General features: G+C 36.3%; 1 protein-coding gene across 9 annotated transcripts in view; it reads left to right on the top strand.

The window, feature by feature from the left end:
• LOC140699842 (uncharacterized) overlaps nt 1-19,844 on the top strand; it is a 287,621-nt gene that overhangs the window by 62,961 nt on the left and 204,816 nt on the right. The window contains exon 3 of one of the 9 annotated variants that reach the window (XR_012078097.1): nt 12,993-13,098. The exons of the other annotated variants lie outside the window; for them this stretch is intronic. The gene's annotated coding sequence lies outside the window, so the exon portion shown is untranslated. The remainder of the gene's footprint in view (nt 1-12,992; nt 13,099-19,844) is intronic. 9 annotated transcript variants of the gene reach the window in all.

Genomic DNA, 19,844 nt, shown 5'->3' on the forward strand with positions numbered 1-19,844 from the left:
GCCATCCTGGTTTAACATTCCAAATAGGGCACTTACTAGTTACTAAGCATTGAACTTACTTCTTAATATCTGGGTTTATATTCATCCATCTGTAAAATATATGTATTATTATTTATCTCATGGTTGTTGTAGGGGTACAAGAAAGTATTCATGATAAAATGTATGTATTAATCATATATCTCCTGTTGGCTTTGGAAAGATTGGTGTAATTGCATGTTAGTCCAGGAGAAAAAGCTAATCTCCAGGAGAAAAAGCTAATCTCATGTGCTAACCAGAACACAGAATGTATGTGAATCTGCTTGTTAGTTTTAAGAAACAATTTTCATTAAAAAGTTGGGTTCATGTCTTAGCAATAGATCTAGTGTAGGACAGAGTGTCTTGGTAAATTTTAGAAGCCATTTGAAGACTCACCAACACAGTAGTCTTGAAAAAGGGCAAGGCGTGGTTCAAAAGAACCAGACAAATAATGATCTTAACAAGCTGTGATTTCTTCTAACTAGCTTTCCTATAACCAGTGTTACTGAAGAATAATATAGCCAAGCATTAGAAACAGGCTGGATACTGGGGGAATATTTGTGTTTTTCTAATGTCTTTGGATATATCTTCTCATTGTCCTTATCCATGTCCATCACCTTCCTCTTTCACTCTTTCCAGACTAACTCTCTCTACCTGTAAATTCTGAAATGTACATATTGACAGTCCAGTCATGTCCAGATCTGCACACAGATTTGCTCTGTCACCATCTCATAGGAATTTCTTTTATGAGAGCAGGTAATTGTCTGAACTTGAATTTAGCACTTACCTGTGGTCCAATTAACTGTGGTGGGTTCAGGATCAAAACAGTAACTTCTAGGTCTTCAATCCTGTGGATCAGGGGACCATTCTGAGATGAGCAGATATTTTAAAATATTAACAAATAAAAAATTAACTTCATGGACATAAGTTACAAAAAGTCTACCCTTTTCAGCTGTTCAAAGCTGTTCAAAGAACTGTTAGTGAGTACCTGGCAAGTTTTCACCCTTACTGGCTTATTTCAAATCAAGTGGGTTTAGTTGGAAATGCTGAAATACTAAACGCAAACTGCAGAGAATCATTATCAAAAAGTCACCTAATACTCTTTCTTCCATATTTAATTAGAACAGAGTAACATAGACCTTTCCATCATTTGTACTTTAATTTCACATCTCAGTAGTCAATTTTTATTTTAGAGTAAACACAAGATAATATTTTTTCTTCTCCTTGTTTTCGAATCAAAGGTTTTACCCAAAGGTTATGCCCCCAAATGAAGTTACCTAAAATACAATATGATTATTTCCTTTTTCTATAATTATTGCATTGAGTGTTTAATAATCTCCCCGTAAATGGTTGAAGAGATGGAGTAGCATTTCTCCATTTATAAGGGAAAATGCCAACTCTCACTTTCTGCATTCTTCCCTCAACCATCCAATTTTAAAGATAAATTCTGTCAGTTTTATTTCAGCACCTGTACGAGTCTAAATATTTTATTATTTGAGCTTTTACACTGACAAATTTTGAAAATGAGCTGACTTTATGTTCTTACAAGTCATCTTGCTGTGATAATGAAGATGAGTGTTCATAACAAAGAGTAGCCTTTGCAGATGCTACAGGAGACATCAGTCATTCTTTGTTCTCTTCCTACCCAGTTTGTCATCTTGACTTCATCAATTCCACTACTTCTGAGTCTCATATGCTGGTTCTTATCAATTCATTATGGTTGTGATAGCCTGCATAATAGTCTCCAAGGATATCCAGATTCTACTTTCTGGAACCTGTTCCAGTGTTACCTTATTTGGCAAAAGAACCTTTTCAGATGAGATAAAATTAAGGGTTTGAGAGAGAGAGATTATTCTGAATTATCTGGTTGAGAACAAAATACAATCACAAGTATCCTTAAAGTGAGGATAGAAGGAAAAGGAAGTAGGAGACAAGACAATGGAAGCAAGATATTGGAATAGGGCTCAGCCAAGGGATGCCAGCAGCCACTAGGAGCTGAAGGAGGCAAGGAACAAATTCTCCCTGGGAACCTTCAGGGGTATCAACTCTGATTAAACCATGATTTTAGTTTCATGAAATTTGAACTTCTTGTCTCTGGAATTGTAAAAGGATAAATTTGTTATTTTAAGCCAACAATTTTATAGTAATTTGATAGAGCAGCAACAGTAATATAGTCATCATCCAGATTTGTGTAGAGAAGTATTAATAAGAACTTTCCAGAACTCAAAAATAGTTTTGGAATTTATTGGTCTTGGTTGTCATGAGTTAGCAATAAGTATAGCAACATTTGTTCCATTTTCTAATTTCTGCATGTTTTGAAAGACACTGCAAGATGGGCAATAGTATAAAAGTAATTCTAGAAATTAGATTTCATGAAATCTGGAGCCTGTTGTCACCATGCTGGCATTTACTATATGAATGGTTGACTCTTAGCTTTCTGCAGAGATGTATTCAGATGTTTCTGAAAGCCATTGGTCTTGATAATACTACTCATATTTTCCTAAACCCTTTTTATGTATCATTCACTATTAATACTTTACACATGTGCTCTCTCGCTCTCTTAATTTTCACAGCAGTCCCATGAACTTGGTGTAATTATTATAACCCAGTTAACCTTTAAGAAATCTGAGGCTTACAGAAGTTAAATAATGTGTTGACATTTACACAGGTAGCAGTTAGTGGAGCTGGGATTCAAACCCAGAGAGTCTGACAAGTCTTAACCTCTATGGTCTAGGATCTCCAATGTGTAGGAGAACTACAAGTAACTGAGATGGGAAGGTAGGAGCACTGGGTGGCCTCACTCATTAGCTGCTTAATTTGCTCCTTAACAGCAGTCTCATGATTGTTTTTATTCATCCTTGGCCGGGCATTCTGTGTACATTGTCTTACTTAATCTCCACAGCAATCTTACAGCATAGTTGTGATGTTTCCTGATTTTCACTTGCAGGGTCTCTAGAAAATATTAAAGACTACAGCTGTAAATAACAGTGGACTATTGTAGCACAAAGTATCTTTCACCACTTAGTTTAAAGATTAGAAGATCAGCCCTTGACAACAGAGCAGTGAAGACTAGTAGGCAAAGTCTTTATTATTTCCAATAATAGAAAATTTCAGTAAACAAAAACAGATCAAATTACAGAGGATGTGGATGTATGTTGTAATGCTAGGTGTATCTACCCTTATGCTCACATAGCACCATGTTACTCTTCACATACATAACTCGCCTGTGTTTACAATACATTGTATGTACCTCATTTCTCTTATATAAGTTATTCATTGACTAAAGGATCAAATACTTAAGCAAGGGGAAAACCGTGAAAATAGGGGAAGAAAAGGTGCACAAGGGATCCAAAACTGGACTCAGGTGGTAATACCAGGGCCTGAGTCACATCATTCTCTGTGTAGAAATATATCGATATGTTTGTGGGACATGTAAATGCTCCTTCTGGTTGTAGCATGGGATAATACAGAGAAAAGAGGGGGAGAGGATTGCTTATGGGACAGTAAGATTTATCTTTAAGGTTTAAATTGTCTCTATATTAACCACTTTCTAATTCATAATTCAGATATGAACTCAGCTTTAAATTGGTAGTTGGATGTGGGCCACTGTGATTTGTTCATTGCTATAGTCTAAGAGAACTAAGCGTTAGCATTTGTCTGTTTATTATGTTCTTTTTGTTATTTTTACACCTTTTTTTTTGAGAGGGAAGATGGAATACTAAATTAATGATAAGGTGATTAGTTTTTAATCCTGTTTCATCCTTTAGTTTTATAATCTGAGATTATTTATTTAGCTTCTCTGCCTCAACAACAACCAGAAAGACTGGAAATAAATTGGCCATGTTTATATAAGGGAGATATATATGTGTATATATATAGAGAGAGAGAGAGAGAAAGAGAGAGAGACTGGCTGTAAGCATTTTATGGGATGATGAGATGTTTGCTCCCTATTCTAAGCTCAAATTATACTTTTCCTCTGCCTTTTTTTTTTTTTGCCACAGACACAGTCTATCATTTTGTCATTTTTTTTCTCTATAGGGTTTTATGTTCCTTCATGTCCCTTTAAGATGGAATGGAATCTTTTTTGTTGTATTTTCAACTGGGTTTGTCACAAAGTAGGTGATTGATAAATGTGCTTGGAAAGGAGTATAAAGGAAGCAAAGATAATGATTTTCTCACTCCATTATATATTAAAACATCTTACATATTTTATATATTGTCGAAAACATGTATGAATATGCATGATACATGTACACACACACACATCATATCATGTAAAAGCCAGCTATCCTTAGGATTTTTCACCTACTAAGTTTACATGACTTGGACTTCATCAGTCCCAAAATAAGCATTTTGGCTTCATAACTGAACCTTGGACTTTGTCCTGGGTGAGCAAGCCTCTGTCAATGGCTTCTATAGGAGGAGTCAAGGAATCATTTAGGAAGAACATCCTACCTATTCTTCAAAGAAAAGGAAAGCAAGGTTGGAGGTGTTAAGTTTTTTCCACAGAGGCTGGGCATTTTATTTCTGTCAGCAGCATGGAGACTGTGGTAGACAGAATAATTGTCCCTCACACTAAGGATACCCATGCCCTAAATCCCTGATATTTGACTATGTGACCATACATAACAAAAGATACTTTGCAGATGTGTTTAAGTTAAGGATTTTGAGATGAGGGACTTATCTTGGGTTGTCCAGGTAGATCAAGGGTCCTTATTAAAAGGAGGCTAGAGAGTCAAGTCAGAGGAGATGTGACGATGGAAGCAGAAGTCTGAGTGATGAGGCCAAGAGCCAAGGATTGTGGGCAGTTTCTAAAAGCTGAAAAGGACAGGGTTCCCTTGAGACTCTAGATAGAACACGTCTCTGCTGACAACTTGGATTTTAGCCTGTAAGACCCATAAGGCTCCCTGACCTCTAGAACTGTAAGATCACATATTTGTGTTGTTTCTAAGCACAACTTTGTGGTAATCTGTTACAGCAGCAATGAGAAAATAATACAGAGAGGAACCTATAAGTTAGAGAAACTCAGGTGTGTGGAGAAGGTAAATGCCCATGAAAGGTGTCATTCTGGCAGAAAATATTCCTTTATGCCCCAATGACCAGCTGATAACATTTTTGTAGTTTGGACAATGCTGTCCTTAGTTTGGTCCTTAAAACTGAGTTTTCTGGAGCGAGGAATTGCACTCAAAAGGTTTCCTTAAACTTGACATTTCAGTCCTAATTTTGTAGAACCACAAAATGATTTCAAATAACTCCCTATATCCTTGATATGAATTTAAATTCCTCTAAAACTGCAAAAGAAATGTCTTCCATTGTTGTATTATTTATATTACTTTTTCCCTCTACAGTTGTAATATAGCAAAAATTAAATACCTAATAAGATTGTACTTAAATTGGTACTCTGCAGTAGTTTGCCACAGGATACACTAAGACACAAGATAAATATGATTTATTAGTATTCTGGGAATGTGTTATTATGTTAAAGTATACATGAATAATATCAGTCAGATGCTCATAGATTCATATATTATGTGCCAAATTATAGCACAGTCCTCCTTGTGCTTTTGAAGAAAAAGTACAAGGCTTCAGAGGAGTGTTATACTTTCCAAATCAATTCAAGTGAAGCCTCTGCTTCCACCAAGAAATTCCCTAGGCCATTGTGGAGGGAGTAATTCCATTTGGATTAATATATTTTATCCACAATATATTTATTTCCTTATTTACGCACATTTAGGAAATGTCTGATACTCCGCTATCAGATTTGCATCCCTGTAATGCTAGAATTTTGCGTACACTACCCCTTTGTACACCTTTGATCCACTCAGACCTGATTATTCACTATTCTTCAGACTCAGTCTCAAATTTCACATCTCAGGACCTTTTATTCATTTTGGTCCATATTCCATGAAATCCCTTCCATTCTCTCAGTTCCTAATTTGTGTCTGTCTGTTCTTTAAAACAAGACTCAAATCCCCCTTCTTTCATAAGGCTTTCACACTCTTTTCAGGGCTCTGGTTCATAATGAAAAAGGGAAAAATGAACAGTAGGTGGGAAAAGCTGAGGTACCATTTACTGGATACTTTCATGAAACATTGAAGTACAATCAGGGGGAAATGCTAATTAGATAAATTATATCCCAAGAAAGTGAAATGATTTGAGGGAGATATAATTTGAAAAGTTCACTTGGGAGTTCTAATTAAATCTAGAGAATTAAAAGTCACAGATTCCTTCTCATACTCCATAGCTTAGAAAAGTTGGGAGGACTTTCAATTAATGAGAAACTATGACATCTGAAAAGCAAAAGGAAATGGATTGATGAGGAAAATCCCAATCACAACATGCACATGGTGGAGCTGCTGTGGATTGAGAAGCTTCATGAAGATTTCCTCTTGCCTGGAGATGGTGGATCCCAAAAGGAGAGAGTACAGGGACTTTGACCTCTTCAAACCTTTTGAGAGTGTCAGTTATCACCATAACCTTTGCTTTACTGGGCTAACCTGCTTGTCTCCTGCTTCTGTCTTGAGGCTGCTCAATTCAGCCTTCTTGTATTTTGAAACTATGCCTCCTATCCCAATGGTCAGCCTTCTTCTGGCCACTAGACCAACATTTAGGATAAAGGCTGACAGTACTTTTTCACTACCTATAGAAAAAGGCCCTTCTCATAAGACGTAGACAGAGTATAGCTACTGGAATCCTCTCATGTAACACATGCTCCACTTGCATTAACATGTAAGCAATTTCTTCAGCAGATAAATATGCATATGTGTCCATTTATCAGGGCCTCTAGTGCCATGTCACCACTGATTGCAGTTCCAGAACCCCGTGAATGATTGGACTGACCTCATTAGGAGATGGGAACAGAAAAGATGAAAACTTTATTTCTCTGACTGTATGAAACAGAAAACGCAAGATAATGTGTTGATCTTATGTGGATTTCCTAAGTTACTTAGAATTTAGCATGAGAATTACTAAATGTAACCCAGAATCCTGACAAAATAGTGTAATTCCACATTTTAGAGTTTATTAAAAAGAATGACTATTCCAGTTATCATCGCAAGAACATTTCACTACATAGTGTTGTGGGTTGATATCCTTTCACGTATATACTTCCACCGAGGTGCCTCCTCTGATTCCCAACTAGAGAAGCAGAGGTAGATGTTCTGCTTTATCACTCTGCCCTATGCTTAGTGGAGATTCTGGTTGTTGTCTCAAGGGCTTCATTATGTCTTGTCTCAATTTCCCACTGCTTTAGATTCAAAGTAAAACTGATCCATTAGGAAGGAGGAGACTTTGTGGGTCAAATATCTTAGTTGGTTTCACACTGGGTACACTATAAGTTGGATTGGAGGTTTGCATTGATAATGGGAGACTACAATACAATACAAAAAGTGTTCCTGACATGAGTATTTTTGGAAAAAGGATACATTTTCTTAGTCTATTTATTCCCATTTATTCCCATCTTTATCACTCCAAAATAACATATTATTCATATCTCCCTCTATTTATCCATATTCTCTGTCTCTACCTGAAAAATCCTGTCTTCTTCTGTTCATCCTTTAATGTCCTAACCAGATTTTAAGACCTATCTCAAATCATGCCACCTCCCTTTCCAGATTATTCTGGTTTATTATTAGATCTTCATCACTGAATTCAATATGGCACTTACTGTCTGCATTACCCACTTTATTACTTAATCATTAGCATCTGCTTTCATTACCCATAAAGAGGTTAAGTAAAGTGCATGCTCCTAATGGGTTGGTTCCATAATTTTGAAGTCCAAATGGTGCATGGTAAGATCTGTTGCCAGAATGATGCTAGTAGTTCATTTCCTTAAATATCAAACAGTTCTCTTCAAGCTATTATTGGCTTATTTGTTTTTTGGTTTATTGATTAAATTGCTCAGAAATTCTCATATTTCTGTGTACATCAGTTTAATCAGAGGTGTATGTTACAAAGGCAAATTCCTGGGCTTTTCTCTCCACAGACTCTGAAGTTTGTTTCACTATGAACTTAAAATATTTCTCTCCTCTCCTCTCTTCTCTCTCATTTTCTTATGTATTCCCTTCTTTTTATGGTGTTATTTTTGTTGTTGTATTTATAATTACAATGGGTAATTCTGAGACAGGTGAGCCAAGAAACAAACTCTAAAAAATGCTGTCATTCATGCTTCAGACTTTTATCCATGAAGTTTCAGAGGCTTTAGGAAAAGCCACTACAAAAAAAAAAAACAAAAACAAAAATCTGCCCATTGAGTCTGAATTTTCATATGCAATATTTCATTTGGTCATAGTACTGTTAACGGTATATTGAAAAATTCAGGTCAAATGCCTAAAACTAGAGAAAGAAGAAAGAACACTGAGAATGTAATGTCTGGCTAGCTACAAAATCTGTCCTCAGTTGTGGGATTGAGTACTCTGGATTTGGGGTACAGGTAAAGTTTTTACATTATTGATTTAACAGAGGTAAAGCTGCCCTCTTAGATGTCCAATGAATTGTGCAAGGCTCTTAGGAACATTTGAAAAGGACATCAGCTGTACTTGCACAGCCATTGATTTACCTACTGAAGCATGAAATTTGATTATTCTCGTTTTTGCTCCAACAGTCATGGATAATTGGACATAAAATCATCTAGTCCTATTCAGGATCAAACTAAATATATGACTCAGTGAGCCCCACCCACACAGGGCAAGCATGAGATTCCACATATAAAAATCTTTGAGGGCGGATTTGGTTAACACAGGATGTTGAAAAATGTTCACTTGCTCATTAAATGCTTGGATATGAGATATTTCAGAATCTTCCCATTCTGCAAAACTTTTACTTTGCAAAGCAGCAGAGATTAGGAACTAGGAAGGCACCTAAGAAATGATAGGTGTGACAGGGGGCCATAGTAGGAAAATTTCTGCAATAGAAGTTAGAAGATCTTGGTTCCAGTTCCTTGCCTGCAATAAATTTCAATAATGAACATTTATTGGGCATTTTCTTAAAACTCCTCATTCTTAATTTTTTCCAAAAAATGCTTTCATATTCTTCATACAAATGAGTAAACCATATCTCAGTAGATTTAAGTGACTATCCCAAGGTTATGTAAGCTACTAAGTGTTGTAAACTACTAAGAAATTTAGATTCTTGTTAAAAAAAAAAAGTCATGGTCTTAAACCTGATTACAATGAGGAGATAGAAAACTCATTGATAAAAATGACAGGAGGAACATTCTGTGGCACCTTATAGACAAGAGTGTCTTCTGTACTCAGCACTCAAGGGAAAGAGTAACTGTAATTAAACTTTGCAACGTTCAAAAGGTAGGCTGGATATCAGAGTAGGAAGCATGAACCACAGTCTAATGGTGGGAGCAAATTCGGCAAGCATTTAGTAATCAAGAGGCTGATACTTTAGTATGGGATATATCATACTATAGAGAGAGGACTCAAGGGAAAGTGATAAGTGTTTTAAAACAACTGTAAGGCTTTCAAAGGGAATGGAAGTTAAATTTGTCACTTGAGGCCCAAGAAACATCGCTGTGCGAATAGTGCAAGAGACAGCTTGGTTAGGTATATATGGGAAGTTTGCTCCAAAGGGAGTGAGTTCACTATACTGAAGGTATTTAGGCTAGCTCTGTTATCTTTACCTGTGCTCATTTATTTGTTTGTGTGGATTCACATTACTCTCTAGTTTGCTTTAATTTCATCCTTAAGGACTCCCTGTAGTATTTATTTCTTGGGCATGTCTAATAGCAGTGAATTCTCTCAGTTTTTTGTATATTGTGAATGTCTGATTTCACTTTCACTTTTGATAGTTTTTTTTCTTTTTTTATTGGATATAGGATTCTTAATTAAGAGCATTTTATTTTCATCACTTTGAATATGTCATTCTGTTGTCTCCTGGCCTGCATGTGATTCTGATGATGACAGTTTATGATGTATCTAGGTGAGGGTTTATTTAACTTTGTCCCACCTGAAGTTTGCTGAACTTCTTGGTTGTTGATACTAATATTTTTTCAGCAGATTTGAGAAGCTGTTGGCCATTAGATCCTCAAGTGTTTTTCCCGCCTCTTTCTCTCCTCTCCTCCTGGGAATCTCTCGTGCAAATAAGCATATGCTCACTGATGCCTTGTAGGTCTCTGAGGTTCTTTTCACTTTCCTTCATTCTTTTTTCCTTTTTGTTCCTTGAACTGAATCTCAATTAAGCTATCTTCAAGTTCACTGATTTTTGTTTTCCTGCCTGTTTAAATCTGTCTTTGAGCTTCTCTATTGAATTTTTCATTTCATTATTGCCTTTTCAACTCCAGAATTTCTATTTGGTTCTTTTCTTAAAAGTTCTGCCTATATAGTGATAGTCTCTATTTGCTGAAACATCATTCTCATACTAAATTAAACTCATACTAAACTAAAATATTTCCAGTTCTTTAGATGTGATTTTATTTAAAACAGCTGATTTGTCTAGTAAGTCCAGTGTCTGCGGTTCCTCTGGGTTAGTTTCTGTTGAGTATTTTTATTTTTCTGTGCCTTGGCCATACTTTGTAATTTATTTGCATACCTCATACTTTGTTGTTGAAAGCTGGTCATTTTGCCTAATAAAATATGGCAGCTCTGGAAATCAAATTATCTTTCCTCTCTGGAGTTGGTTGTTGTTGCTGTTTATTCTTACAGTTGTTGTTTATTTGGTGACTCTTGTGATCTAAATATGAAAACTCTGTACTGTGTTGTGTGTGACAACTAAGTCTCTGTTAGGTTAGCCTTTAGTGGTCAACTAATAATTTAATGAATATTCCCTTAAATATCTGAAACCAGTAAGTTTCCCAGATGAAACAAAATCTGATGTTGGACATTTCCATTTCCCAGAGGTTGGAGTACCTGGCAACTCAGTTCTGTTCTCCTATTTAGTTTACTTATTTCTTCAATGTAAGAAAATAGAAATGCGAAATCCTTTTCTTTTTGGTGTTAAGGACGTCAAATTTTGCTACATCAAAATGAACTCTGGATATGTAAAGCTCAGCCTGGCACTTTTTCTTCATTATCAACAGATCAACATATAACTACTATTGCTTTCAGCTCTTTTATCAAACAGGGAAACTTGGAAATGCCATCAGAAGGGTTCAGTAATGCATATATTATGTTACAGAATTGTACAGTTTTGAGGGAAAAGTCAATTACATAGAACATACACAGAGAGGGAGAGAGAGATAGGTGTATAGATGTATTTGACATGGTGGTGTAATAAATATACTTAATTGAGTAAAATATCACAACATTAAATCTAGAGATGTAATACTTATGGAAAGATTAGAACCATTGTGTTACACATGTCTGCTAATTTGGATATTTTGAGTCCATCAATTACAGGCAAATTAAAATCAAATTAAGTCAGATGGCATCTAAGACAGGGTATACAGGTAGTTCTTTATCGTAATATTGGGCTAAGTTAATGTCTTTTTATGTTACAAATTTTATATAGGCTTTCTAGAGATAACAGTTTAGAATTCTGCCAACAAGCATAACCTTTTTTTAAAAAAAACACAGAGAGAGAGAGAGAGAAATGAGGCACAAAGACCAGTAAGGAGATTAAGATGGAATAGAAAGAATGGATAGGGGTAAATGAGCATGAGGTTTGCCTCAGTGGCAGGATTTGTGTCTAGCACCATACTGGACGCATCGTGAGTCCCAAAATCTTTGCTGAACTAAATTGAATTTGGCAACTAATTTGATAAATGAGAAATTAAACCTGGTGGGAGACACAAGAAAAGGTACAGATTTAGAGTAGGTGGAAACTGTTATGTTTGGTTTAAAGTTGTTGGCCTTGGCAATAGCAGGTGTCACTGCAAATTGAAGGGGAAAAGAAAAAATATGTGAAAGAAGGCAGTAAACTATACACTGTGAGCTGTATTTATATCAAAATATGACCTCTGCATTGAGAAATATGGCAGCTTTTAAGCAAATGTTCTGTTATGTTTTATTAGAAAAGCATAGTGTTAAAAATGAATTATAGTGGATTATGACCATTATCAAAGTTTCTTCTCCCTAGTTCATTATAGTTTAAGGAGAATAAGAAGGTGTATTCAAATATTTTATCAGTCACAGTCCACTCAGAAAAATAGAAATCATCTTAGTGTTTAGCAAAATGAATTTAACATAGAGAATTAATGAAGTTATTACAAAGGCTCAATTAATTCATAATTAGTGTCCTCAGAGATGGGAGGGCAAGCTGATTCCATTGGCAAGAGACACTGAGAACTTGTAGTCTTAAGATTTTCTTCTTCTAAATAGACCCAGATGTTTCTATTCCAAGATTCAGGCTCCTTCTTTCCAGTTCCCTAACAGTCACATAAGAGGGTTTATGTCTGTAAATCTCATTATCTAGAAATTATGCAACACATATAATAAGGTTTGAATTTATTTTTCAGAGATGTTTTCCTATGGCTACAAGAAATAAGATATTAGTTTCCAGCCACCACTGAAGCCAGAAGCTGTTCCTTTGATATTAAGTTGATTTCAGAGATTGGAGCCTCAAACTTATTATTTCTCTCGGAAAGCACTCCAGTGCAAGATGATATTGGCCATCTTACTCACAGCCCTCACAGTTTTTATTGCTACCATAACTGTCGAACACAGTCACTACTTGTGCCCAAGGCATTTGCTCTAGTAGGATCTTTGCCTACAGCTAGTATTATACTTAAATGTGATGAAACTGGATGCCACAGGTTGCCAATTTCCCATGTGATTTTAGTAAAAGGCTCAGCATCATGTTCAGGACCAAGTAACCACCCAACCATCTCCAGAGACCTTACTCGTGTGGTTCTGCTGTCTCTAAAGAGGCACAGGAAGGATATTTTGGGGAATAATAAGAGAAACTGGAGCCTGTTACACTGCTGATTCTAGGGTAAAAAACTGTTGTTGATAGAAACAGCAAACAAAATAGGAAGAATCAATTCCTTCTCTTTTTCCCTTGTCTTCCTTTGTGCCTTTTATGGGACCTAACAGGAAACCATCTAAGGAAGGAGAAATGCACTTTGCAGTCTCAGTTCCAGCATTATAAAGCAGAGCACAGAGGATAAATTTGGGAGGAAGTGGAGTAGCATAATGATTGGTAGGTAGAGCTTTGCTGGCATCAATGAGTCATTCTTCAAAGTAAGCTTTTTTCAGGTTTTAACTATATTTTTGTATAAAATAGGGACTGAATCTCCAAATTCAAGTTCAAAGATGTGTATACACATATACATACATACATACGCACATACATATTTATCCATGTAAAATTATATATACAGTTGTATGTAAATATATAACTCCATATGTTAATAATATATAAAATATGTCACAGACTTTCAATTTTCCAGGAAGATACTAAGGAAAAATCTGATATATCTATATTGTATGTGTGTGCATGTGTGTGTCTGAGTTCTTACCTTTCTAGGTAATGTTGAACCTAACTAGAATTAAATTTGCAGGCGGAGTGGGGATGGTGAGGGAGGATACAGCTCAGTGGTAGAGGACATGCATAGCATGCCTGAGGTCCTGGGTCCAATCCCTAGTACCTCCATTAAAAAATAAATAAAATTGATTACCTCCCCCCAGAAAAACAAAAACAAAACAAAAAAATTTTCATACATGCTTACTTTAAATTCTGTCCCTATTTTTTGAAAAATTGTTCTTACTGAGTTAAATATAATGCTCTGCAATATAACAAATCAGTAAACAAAAAAAATCAGATGTAAAAACAAAATGAGAGTATTGAGTGAACTTAAATTTATAACACATCTTTTCTAAAAGTGTTCCTCATTTACAATAAAATAGTATAATGAAACTCAAATACAATAAGCCATCCAGTTTGTCTGTAAATAAAAGAATAAGCAATTTTGGACCTCTCACTTGGGTGTTTCATTGAATTTCTTGTTTTGAGCCATCGAAATATACTGATGGCCATGATATCTTTTTCCATGAACAGTAGTTCCATTCTCACCCTCTAGGAAGTGAGTAGAATCTTAAGGACTGTGTGTAGTGCATGCCTTCTAGAACCTAGACAGTGTAAAAGGAGGTCTGTTATGACGGTGTTTAAAGTAGATGAAAAAGAAAGGAAGCAAATAGTGAGGAAGAGGTGAATTTTTAAAGCCAAATCATATAGTGGCACGCAAAAAATTCTAGATTGCACTCAAACTGTTATTTCTACAAAGTTCCACCAAATATTGTCAGATAAATGGAGGAACAGGAGGGAGATCTTCTGGAGTTGTCTGGTTGTGAGAGCAAGGATTTCAGAAAGTAAGTCTTGATGTGCTGAGCAGTTCTGGAAAACTTGAAAGCCGAATATAATTTTAAAAATTTGGTCTCTCAAGTGCATTCCAAGATTGTTGAGCAAGTTCAGGTATCACAGAAGAAATACCGGAGAGAAAAGATCCTTGTAAACAGGGAACGAGCTTTAAAACTGCAAGTGACACTTCAAGTTAAAACAGCACATTTGTAGCACTGGAAATAGTGACCTTTCTAGAAAGAGGAATGTGTTCAAAACAGCGAGGGATGGGGTGAATTTCTAGATGGAAAAATGGAAACTAGTTCTTGCTTTTGTATTTGTAACTTTCAGAACAATAGAATAAAAATGGCAGAGCCAATAAAGGTAAGGCCACTACATTGTCATCATCATTTTGACAAAGGAAGCCACTTTGTCTAAAATCTTTATACAAATCTTCATAATTAATGAGTACTTGGCACTTTTCTGCCCATGCAGGATTCCTTGTGCTACAGTGGATTTGGAACCAACAAAATAGGCTAGAAACAAACTGACTTGATGAAAAGTGAGGCTTGGCTGCATCAGTTTTTGTATTTGCAGTTTTCATCGGGTATCTGAAGTATCAGCTCCTCATGCTAGTCAGAACTTCACAGGCAGGATTATACATCCAACTACCTATTTTTATGTTTACGTCAAAAAGCTCCACTGATTCAAGGAAGTCAGTCCAGTAGGAGCTTCTCCTTCTATGTCTACCCATCCTTATCTAGTTACACCTAGGTTAATATACCTGGGTGTTATTTTACCTATCAATAATGATGCCATGTGATAGAATTAACAGTGTTTATGGCACATGATAGAGAAAGTGAACTATGGCCACTCTGTAGATTGATTTTGTATTCAAATGGAAAAAAATGAAACAGCAAAAATTCCTCAGTAGTTTAAAATACATGTTCAATTTTCAAATAGGCACATGCCATTTTTGAACATTATTAAGCAGATATATATTCCATATTCACATAGTTAACATGTTTGACTTGCATAGAGGAATAATATCACTTGGTTTCAAAAAGTGTTGGACTAAAAGCAAACTGTTTTCTGGTATCAGAAGTTCTTGTCACTTAGAACAAATGATAGCCATTTAGAACATTGAAGGAGACTGCTTCAGGTTAAGGAGAGGCCCCCCATTGTTTTGCTGTGTACGTTTTTTCTCCTTTGACTAAGTGAGATGCTTGTTTCTTTGCTTTTCGCTTAGTATCTTACTATGATAAGCACAACAACAATAAAAAAAAATAATGATGACACTCCATGAAAACAAAACAAATGTCTGTCTCTTCACTCCAGCCTCATCACCATCTCTGCCCACTCCCCTTAATAAGATTCCTAATCAGAGGCTACAGTGATCGCCCAGGAATTTATTGGCCCAACAATCAGAAAAAGAGAACCTCAGATTGAAGCTCCTGAATGGTTTCCATGGCCTTGGTTCAGAAATGGATTTTCTAAATCTTATTGACAGAAAAGACGGGAAGTTGAATTGCCTTAATGAATATTTTGCCATCAAAGTTTTCAAACCCAGAGAAGTTTATCAGGTAATCAATTTGGAGCCCATCCCAGTTCCTGTGGGGGGAAATTAGAGAAAGAAATTTAGAGAAATTGATAACCAAGGTTTGTACCTCAAACAGCTGCATGAAGACCCATCAGGCAGGATTTAGAGCATTTGAGCTGGACTAGACTTTAAATAGTGCTGCCACCCTGGCACCTGTCTTAGCCTCTGGGCATCCTCTGGCCCAGACAGCTGATCATTATTTCCTGAAATAACATAATTGTCTTCCTTCCTGGAGACTGGCTCTGACACAATCCTGCCTATAATTTTAGCTTTCCTGATGAAGGCTTGGGGTTGACATTCTGTTTTTTCTGACCCCCTGCCATTGTTTGGACTCCCATTACCGGCTTCCTTTTGGAGTCACTGCCTATTCCCAGAATTTACCTTCACAGTCCTAGGACCATGTGGTAGACAGAGTTTGAAAACAGCCCCAAGTGTTCCCTGCCTCTTGATGTTTATGGCCTTCTGCAGTCACCTCCCCTTAAGTAACTTGGTTCTAACCAAATGACTATGATAGCATTGAGAGATACACTTCCAGGAATAGATTAAAATATTGTGACATCTGTCTTGCTCTCTTGACTGATCTGCTTTAATGAACACAGCTGCTATTTTGAAGAGGATTACATAGCAAGGAATGGAAAGCAGCCTGCAGCCAACAGCCAGTTAGGAAGTGAAGCCCTCAGAACAACAGCCCTTGAGGTACAGATTCAGCAAACAGTTACAGAAGCTTGAAGGTAGATCCTTCCGCAGTCAGTTCTTAAGATGAGACCCTAGTCCTAGCTGTCACCTTGTTTGAAGCTTTGTGAGAGACCTTAAACAGTGGACCCAGTTTTATCACTCGTACATTTCTGGCTTACAAAAACTGTAAGGTGTAGTTAGGGTGTGTGTGTGAATGTATAGTGGTAAAATATACATAACATAAAATTTACTATTTTAGCCATCTTTAAATGTAGAATTCCATGGCATTAAGTACATTCACATTATTGTATAACCATTACTACCATCCCACTTTGGAACCTTCTCATCTTCCCAAGCTGAAACTCAGTACCCTTCTACACTAAATTCCCATTACACCTCACCTCCCAGCCTCTGGCCAACTGCAGTTCTACTTTCCAGCTCTAATTTTGACTACTCTAGGTACCTCATACAGGTTGAATCATGCACTGTTTGTTCTTTCGTGACTGAGTTGTTTCATTTAGCATCACTACTTCAAGTTTCATCCATATTGTAACATATGTCAGAATTTCCTTCCTTTTTAAGGCTGAATAATATTCCATTGTATGTGTATACCACATTTTATTTATTCCTTTATTCTTGATGGACACTTGGATTCCCTCCACTTTTTGGCTACTATGATAATGCTGCTGTGAACATGGCTATACAACATCTGTTCAAGTCCTTGTTTTCAATTTCTTTGATATATACCTAGAAGTAGTAATTTTATGGTAATATTTTTGAGTAGTTGTCATACTGGTTTCCACTATTTGTACCATTTTACTAGGTGTGTGTTGTTTTAAGTCACTAGGGTTTATGGCAATTTGATACACAGCAATAGAGAACTAAAAGGAATTGCTGCTAGGATACACAGAAATGAGAAAAATACAGGAGTCTTGTGTTCACGGTGCTTGCTAGTAGAGGAGAAAGAAAGAATCAAACATTCATGAAATTGAGTGTATATTCACAACTTCTATGTGTATTTAAAAGAGAAGTACACAGTATAATAGGATTTTGTAAAAATTGATTTCACCCAGGCCAGGGAGTCAGGATATATGCAAGCAGCAGGAGAAGCTTCCAATGAGCCAGCTGGCTAACAGCCTGTGGCCCAGGTTCAACAAAGGAAAGCTCTTTGCTTTGAGATTCCATCCTTCTCTTGCAGCAGAGGATTCAAACCATGTAAGGAGAGAGAAAAGCACATTATCAAGGCCTCATCTGTAACCAACACTAATGCCTATGATTAACCGTCTCTTCATGTTTGCAAGTTGTTAAGAAGAGGCAGATATTTATTGTATCTTTATAAAAGGTTTTTCTGGCTCATGTCCTACAATTTTGTTTGCTTTAGTTTAATTTGTTTTAAAACAAACAGTATATTTTTTGATTTGTTAAGCTTTAATTAAACAGATGCAGGTCTTAGTATCCCTCAAAGCAAAGATCTATAAAGATTCAGTATTACATGAGTCTAATGTGGAACTGTGAGCAGGCACTCCTAGAACCTCCTGCTACTGAGACAACTTGAAGTTTGTGATTTTGGACTCTGCATTTTCCTCAAGTGAGCCTGAAGAAATTGTATCCTATTTTGGTTGTGATTCTAGATGTGTATCTGCTAAGCTCTAAAATAAGGAAACTGAAATATTTGCACACACTCTCTAGAAGTTTGCTCTACATATATTTTTATTCTAGACTTAAGTACAGTCATTCAGAAATGACAGTTCTCCTGAAAAGTTTTATGTTTATATCTTTCCCACCATAAATAAGTAATGAAAACGAGAAAAGATTATCAAGAAAAAATATTTTTCAGAGTTAGTTATGATTCTCCACATTGGTATTTTTTTTGCTTTCCCCAAAGCATGAGCAACCTCTTTCTTCTCACAGCTGAGACTGGGCTATTACTGGGCTAATGATGTGGTAGGACAGTTTTGATTCTTTTTCTTTCCACCTGTTAGGGTGTCACAACTCTATGCTAATTGGCTTCATAATTTGGAACAGTGCATTTCCCATCTCTTATATTTAGAACAACAATATTAGGGATGACAAACTAAAGGATTGATTTTAGGGGAAAAAAAGACTTACAAGCCACAGAACGAAATTAACTTTCACTGTTTAAAATGAAATGCTCCCATAAATAATGACGAGAAGAGCAAAGTACAAGTAAGCTATAGGTAATCCAACCCAATTATTAAAACCTCAGCTCACATAATCAAATTAACATAGTTTTGAGAGCCATGGATTTTCACAGGGTAAAGGAAATGTATGAATTTCCATAGGATTCATTGCAAAGCAACTTCAGTATTGAGTTGCTCTAATGCATTATAAATGGAATTGTTTGTAAATTCTAACCTGACTATGCAGGAATGGGCTGTTACTCTTATATAAAGGGAGGATGTGCAGAATTGGAAGTGGGCTGATTATAGGACTCCTTATGGCTCAATGGGGTCTCTTATTCAAAAAAGGTCCATAAGTCTTCTAAGTATTATTCATAATCACTCGCTATTCAAGTATAAAGTTAGTATTTAGGCCAGAAAAGTTTCACTGCAGTTACTTCCCTGGAAGTCAACTTTTTACATCTGAAATTCTGCCTCTAACAGCTCTGAATTGAGGCAGGATTACTGGACATCACAAGTACAATCAAGAGTGGTGGGGGTAAGGTGCATTTTTTTTTCTTATTTTTCTTCTCCCAAGCAAGATGTTTTCTGAAGTTATCCGTGCCTTATTTTCTTTGCTTGCCTGCCATTTCCTGAAAATAATCGAAGTCATTGCTTATCAAATATTGAGATTTTATATCAGTCCATTATCCCTAAAGGAAAAAAAAGGCAGCATGATCATGCTGGGGAAGCTAGTGGAAGATGAAAATCATATTAATAGGTCCTTTCACAACTCAACCTGCTGTGGCTTATAGAGGGTTTAACTTCACTTTCAGCCTATGCACTGGAAGGTCCGTCATCTTATCTCTGTCAAGAATAGAAGCAAGGGAAGGGATAACAGATCTTTCCTTTAAAGTTGCTGAGGAAAGTTTGGCTTTAGTTAACAGTGGGATTGAAAGGATCTTGATTTTTTTCTTTATTTTAAAACTTTCCAACTTAACTTAATGCCATATTTATTTAGGCATTAAGCCATGTTCTGTGTTGTGGGAGATATGGAAAGTAAAGGGACTTGGTGGTTCAGTATACCATTACACCCAACAATGAGGAAATCATCTCTGCCCTAGAATGTCTAACTATTGCTATTCTCTCATATCAGGGGTTTGGGGTCTAAGTGCCTTGGTCACCAGAGTTATACTTGACTCACTCTTCAAATA

The sequence above is a fragment of the Vicugna pacos genome, chromosome 11, assembly GCF_048564905.1.
Source record: "Vicugna pacos chromosome 11, VicPac4, whole genome shotgun sequence".
Lineage (NCBI taxonomy): Eukaryota > Metazoa > Chordata > Mammalia > Artiodactyla > Camelidae > Vicugna > Vicugna pacos.